The sequence below is a fragment of the Phasianus colchicus genome, chromosome 16, assembly GCF_987193195.1.
Source record: "Phasianus colchicus chromosome 16, bPhaCol1.hap1.1, whole genome shotgun sequence".
NCBI lineage: Eukaryota > Metazoa > Chordata > Aves > Galliformes > Phasianidae > Phasianus > Phasianus colchicus.
The window spans coordinates 685,303-692,082 of NC_143451.1; the positions used below are offsets into that span (position 1 = coordinate 685,303).

General features: G+C 40.2%; 1 long non-coding RNA gene across 2 annotated transcripts; it reads right to left on the bottom strand.

The window, feature by feature from the left end:
* Positions 1 to 304: 304 nt before the first annotated feature.
* LOC149915695 (uncharacterized) lies at positions 305 to 6,472 on the bottom strand. Of its 2 annotated transcripts, none has more exons than XR_016471645.1 (3): positions 6,340 to 6,472; positions 5,614 to 5,733; positions 305 to 425 (listed from the first exon to the last, which is right to left on the bottom strand). It is a non-coding gene; the product is annotated as an uncharacterized LOC149915695 (long non-coding RNA). The 2 variants fall into 2 exon arrangements; XR_016471646.1 differs by lacking the exon at positions 305 to 425 and adding an exon at positions 3,224 to 3,344.
* Positions 6,473 to 6,780: the final 308 nt, after the last annotated feature.

Genomic DNA, 6,780 nt, shown 5'->3' on the forward strand with positions numbered 1-6,780 from the left:
GATCTACTGGTTTTCTTTTAAAAAACATTCATCTGATGCTGAAGGCTAATTCTGTAAAGCTGAAACTTAAATCCCAGCAGAAACAGGTTCCCAGATATTAAAAACAAACAAACAAACAAACAAACAAAAAATCATAAAAGTATGTATAATGAAATCTTTAGGCATGTGACAAACTTTGTTTTATATATTATATGATTTCAGAACATCTGTCACACACACTCACAAACTTTCCTTAGAAGGAGAAGCAGAAGTTTAGATGATGATAAAGTTATGTTCTTACCACATTAGAAGGTTCCAATTTCTTCCTTCTAGCAAGGTCAGTGATATTATTGCCATTGTAGTTGATGCTCTCCATACAGCCTTTGAAATTTTTTTCTGCTGTTAGAACTTGGCTTCCCAGAAAAAGGCATGCCTCCAAAGGTTATCTTTGAATGTATCAGAAAATGAAAGACAGTTACTGGAGGACAAGGGCTTAGAATTTTTGCTTACTAGAAAAAGAAAGTATCAAACAAGTACTGGAAAAGTAGGAAAAAGTTAAGTTTCAAGGACATTTCCATCAGAAAGAATGGAAATGAAGAAAGAACGGAGCCCCCAGGCTGGTTGTTGAGTGAGAATTACTGCTTACCCAGCATCCGTTTGCTTCATCAAATGTCCCCCATCTGCTCACAGAAACCTCTCTAAGATGCTTTTCTGAAGAATATTTGGCAGCATGTTTCCCAGGGCTGATGCCTAGAGGAGAGGGTTACATGGAGACTTGCTGTCTATCTTGATGGCAAACCCCTCCTAAGTAGGAATCCAGAGCTGGTGACTCACTTTGTAGTCTTGTATAGGTCTGGGGCAAGACAACATTATGGCAGTGGGGAGATATTCATGGTCAGGCTGGACAGGCCTCTGAGGTCTCTGACCTCTGTGGGTGTCCCTGTTCATTACTGGGGAACTGGACTCAATGGTCTGTAAGAGTCCCTTCCAACTCAAAAAAAAATTCTATGATTCTATGATTCTATGAATATTCCTGGTTTTATTACAAGTACAAATACTGATAAAGCCTACATTCAAATTGTTTATTCCTTGCTTTTGGAGAAGCTAAAACACTAGCACTAAGAGTTTTAATCAACGTAGATAATAGCTTGTCAGTTGTTATGCACAGTGGTACGTGCACCCAGTTTGAAATTTCAGTGCCATTAATGTTTTTAATTTTTTAAGTGATATGACACAGTACATGCAATCAACAATAATGAACATACCATGGTTCAGGACCCCTGATCTCTCAGCTAGTAATTTAAAATATTTTCACGTGTAGAGACAAGACAAGTATTATGTCCTAAATGGAGTCTAGGTCCCCAGCACTATTTCTCTCTCTATTTGATCCCTAAAAACAACTGTTTTCTTGCCAAAGATTTTGCATCGTTAAATCTCCTTTCTGAAACAATGAATATTGTGTAGTTGCAGGCCACTTTTTCAAACCTGTGGACATTCCCTTTGCTTCTACTTCTTTAAGCAACCTGCAGTTGCAATACACTTTTGCAGTACAGTCTTGAACCTTTTTATTCCTTGTTTTTCAGTCACCATGGGCTGTGTCTGTGCTGTCTTTGTAACCAGGACCAGGGAATGACCTCTTTTCTCCCAGTCAGTTTTCTCAACACATCTACTGGTGTGGATGAAGCAAGCAAAGGCAACAAGAAAAGCAAATACAATTATACTAGCAAGCAGGAGTATCATTTATTATAGATGATAATCACATGTTGGTTTGTCACTAGGTGTGTTTAATCAACAACTTTCTTTTTGAAATAAGAGTGAAGATAAAAGAAAAGTTCAAATAGGATTCCTACATGTCTCGTTTTCATTAAAGATTAGATCTGCTACAACACGATGAACTGAGGATAATATAATGTAACGTCCAAACACTTTTTTTCAAGTAATGTTAACACTGAATGAAAGGTATACAGGCTTCAATGAAATTAGGCAGTTGAGGCCTAGTTGAATGCTATTTGTTGTTGAATGGTATTTGTGACAGTGTTGAAAGAAATGGCTGATGTTATTGTAAAGTTACTGTCTGTCATCTATGAAAAACGGTGTTCTGCACAGGTCTGTGAGTGTTAGAAATGGGCTTTCTTGAAGAGCTGTCTTTATGGAAAAGGAGGCATTGCTTGCAAACTGGTAAATTGGGGAAAAAAAAAAAAAAAAAAAAAAGTAACATTTCTGATTTCCAATTTAGTTATTAGAAAATCCCCATCATCTCTCTTTATATTATATGAATACTCCATGGTGTCCTTGGGATGACAAGATGCCTGTACTGCTATTTAGATATGCACAAATACAACAAATCCATGGGCAGATCTTTCCCCTACTGCATTTTTTTAATGTATTTCTTTATTGCTAAACTAAAAGGAAAATAATAGTAGAAAAAATTCAATCACCTTAATCAGCACATGCAAGTCTTAAAAATCTTTTTCTTGCTCTGTAATACTGAAAAGACCTGATGGGAAATGTTACCTTCCAAGTTTTGCTCTGTGTATATGCATTTCCTATTTAAACCCTCACTCAGCAAGAGAAGGAAAAACACTTCTCAGTTTCAGTGTAAGTGCCCCATGGAATTTTCTACAGGAAAAATATCACTTTAGATCTGTCAGACAATAACATTTTATTACCTCAAGGATGTTATCTGAACCTGAGGTCTAATATCTAAATGAACTGCAGTTCAGATTATTTGAGATTTAGCAGAAAGACAGAGGGATGGAAAGTTTCATAGAAAGATTCTATGGGGAGAAGTCTCATTCATTTATTGTGGATAAATATGATGAAAAGGTATTCATATACCAAGTTTTAATAACTGTATGGTTAACAGGAGGAACAGTAGACAGCTTTGAGCAGTAGCTGACATACAGAACAGGAGAGTTGGAAGAGTAATATTTCCAAGAAGATTAATTTAATTTAAAGGCAGAATGTTTTTTGGCTATTGGAAAGTTCTCTGTTGTGTTGAGCAAAAGGATAGATATACTGGCTGAAAATAAACCTGTAAAAGTGAGGTAATGCATTTACTAAAACAACAATAATTGCTATATCAGGATGGATCATATATTAAAGGCAATAAAACTCTGATTAATAGCTGTCAGGTTATTTCTTTATTTTCTCAAATATTTATTTGAGCGCAACATACTATAAATACTTTAAAGAAAATGTTTATCTTATATTTGTACATGATTGCACTCAGTAATACATGGAAGAGCAGCCACTGAAGTGGGAGGATCATAAGCCCAATGTATGTGAAGAGAGAGAGCAATAAATTTGATTCTTCTCAGCATTTTTCTGTTACAGGTTTTGAGAAACTTGTTAGATTTTAGTACCTGCAAATGTAAATGAAACCAACATAAAATACCATACATAACCTTATTACTTTAAATAACATAGAAAATATGGATTGGAAGACTCGTGTGCATGTTCTTTTTTTCTGTCTTAGACCTGAATAAAGCTGTAAAGAAGAAATTAATGCTCTAGTAAGTCACTGTCAACTCTTGCAAGTCCATTTGGGAGAAAATTTGACACTCCATTTTTTTTTTCTTGTTGTCCTTCTATCTCCTACTCTCCTTTCTGTGTATGTTTATTATTTGCCTCATTTCTGTGAAAACAAATCAGGCTCCATTAATAAAAGCAAAAACTGTTTAAGGCCATCCATCTTACTCTTTCTCCTCAAAGGTTTGCTGCCACTTGTTCTATCACAGAGGACTGCAAAACTTTTTTGCTCCACATTGTTACCCTCTAAAGATAAAATGAATAAATTGCTTAAGAAGATGTTGAAAGACTCTTAATGGTGCATTTATGATCATAACATACGTATTTGTGAGACCTAAGGATTTTTATTCATTCTATTTTTGTTCAATGTAAAATCAAGATTAACTTCTTAGATTTTCTGGACATCCTCGTTGTATAAATTTAATTTTTTACTCCTTTTCCTTGTACAACTTCTGAAATCTGACAGTAAGAACATTTTTATTTTTGTCTCAAACCTCTTTTTTATTCTTTGTCCATCTATTTTTTTTTTCCCCCTATGATGCTTCTTATAACTTTACCAATTACTTTGTGTTCCATTTCATTACGTTATTTATTTTTGCTTTTTCTTTAGGGCAGGATATGTCTACTGCTATGCATCTGCACAGTTCCTACAATGGAGCTTTGATCCTGGTTGGATTGCTTAAGTGCCATTAACATAAACGTGGTTAACAAAAATAGTAGTTTCAGCTTAGTATTTTTCATGCTAAATCAGGTTCAAAACTAGAAGAATAAAAGTTTTTTTGTAAGAAACATAAACATCCATGTTGATTTCATAAGTGAAACTGATTCTGTTTTTGAAGAGCGGAAGAAATTTAAATAATTCATCTGAAAGCAAAGTTCACTTCTGTTTTTATATTCTCAGAAGTGAATCATCAGATTAAACTAGCATGCCACAGTTTAGTGGTAAACCTCTAACACTACCAAATCTACATATGTAGATTTTGCTTTAATGTCACAGGCAACAGAATGTAATCAACTAACAAACAAAACAAGCAAACAGAAAATTCACATCCAAATAAACCAGAAAGAGGAGTTTATAGACACTCTACAGAACTGTTAGCTGTGCTATGCTTTTCAAAAGCTGGAATTTGTCCTACAGACATCTCAGAAGTTGCACATCTGTCCAAGAAGAATCATTGCACTTTATTTCTACTGTACATGTTTATCTTATATCTTATTCTTCATTACTGTTATGTACTATGCAAAATACATAAAGAAAAAAAGCAGTAATCAAACTATACATACTGTGAGCAGGGCTTTGTGAAGGCTGCAGTACTGTACAGAAGAAAGCCTTGAACAGATCTATCTCAAATTCAGGGTAATAATACATTTATTTCCTACCCACATTGCTCATGTAATCCACCAACTATTTTAGGAACGCCTAGATTCTTAAAAATACAGAAATTAAAGTGATTTCCTGATCAACCCTTACAGAAAGACACAAGTTTAAACATGAAAGCAACTATGAATGCTTTGGAGAGAAAAAAATAGAATGTAATGTTAATAATCCCTGTAATGTTAATAAGCTAACACCATGGGAGTGCTACAGATATCTAGGGGATATATGTATATAAGCTGCTCATTCAGTTTACGTGTTTGTCTTTTTCTTGGATGAGAAATAGTTGCTGTTTATTATTTCCTTAAATGCAACACAAGCATTTACTCATAATATCCAATCTGAGAACACCGTTCTTGTAACTGCTTATGAAAATCATAGATACAGAAATCAAAAGAAACTGTTTCAATCTGCTTGCATTTAAGGAAATAGGAAGTCTCTTTCCACCCTTGCGCATATTTAAGACTGTTTTCTGACAAACTGCTAGCTAAAGGCTTCAGTCTTTCTTTTTGTGCTTACTCCCTCAATGGAATAGCTGAGCTTTTGTAACTGTCCCTACTTTGAAGTTTTCTAGTGGATCCAGGTTGGTTTAAGTATCCTCTATTCCTCACTTCTGTCTTTTCTACCATTTTCTTCAAAAAGGAGCATGTTAAGAACATAAATTTCTATTCTGTTAAGAGTCTTCTCCTGCAGTTAGCTGGTTAGTAAATAATACTTTGCTCACTCACCTCACTCAACCTGCTGGCCACATTCTTTTTAATGCATCCCAGGATACCATTGGCCTTCTTGACCACAAGGCCACATTGCTGGTTTGTGGTCACCCTGCTGTCTACAGGGTCACCCAGGCCCTGTTTGTAAGAGAATGTGATTGACTTCACTTCTTCCAGCAAAAAAAGAGAAGCAGGTCTAAGACATCTGTTTATCTCCAATTTAAACAACTTAATTTAGGTAGAATTATGTGTTTTACAGCTATTCACGTTGCTGTGAAAAGAAGCGCGGCTATACAAATAAGAAATCGCGCGGCTCTGCCCTCGCAACTCCCCCCGCCCCGCGCACGGAGGCGGCCCCCAGCCGCAGCCCCCAGCCGCAGCCCCCAGCCGCTCCCCCCCTCGCGTAGCGCCACTCCGAGGTGCCGCCTGCCGCAGCGACGGCGGCGGGGAGCCCTCGCGCCCAGAGGCGGCCTTCCCGGGGTCTGCCCTCTCCGCCCCCCTCCCACCTACCTGAGGGCAGCCGGCATCCGTCCGCGCAGCGGCGCACAGCCGGTGGCACCGCGCGCACAGCCTGCCTGCCTGCCTGCCGCCCTCCCTCGGACGAGGGTCCCCTTAGACGAAAGCACAGCCCCAGCCCGGCCGCTACCGCGAGGGACCGCGCCCGCGGCCGGAGCCCGGGGGCCGCGAGGAGGGAGGGCTGAGCGCCCGGTGACAGGTGAGGACGGCCCCCGCGCCGCTCCCTACCTCGCGCCGCTCTCCTCGCAGCCGGCGGCTCGCTTACCCTCGACCGCCGCCGCCCCCTCGCTCCGTTCCCCCGCCCTAACGCGGAGTTCAACGCGACCCCGCTAGCCGCGAGGCCCCGCCCCCCGCCCCGCACTGACGGCTCTCTCCGCCAATAGCGAAGAAGACGGCCGTCCTCGAGCTCCGCCCTCACCTCCTTCGACCAATAGGAGCTATCCGTGGTGCTGCCCCTCCGCCTTCCCGGCAGGCTCGGTTGGCTCGCAGCTGCCGAGCAACGGGCGCGGGGCTGCGGGTGGGGCCGCTGAGGGCGGTGGCCGGGCCCCCGCTGCGGGCCGGGGTTGGTGCCGCGGGATTGTGCCCGGGGCTTCTCGTTCGGGAGCTTTCGCCTCATAGATGGACGTTTTTTGTTCCCCTCCCCTTTTTCCCTCTTGGCTCAGCCATCAG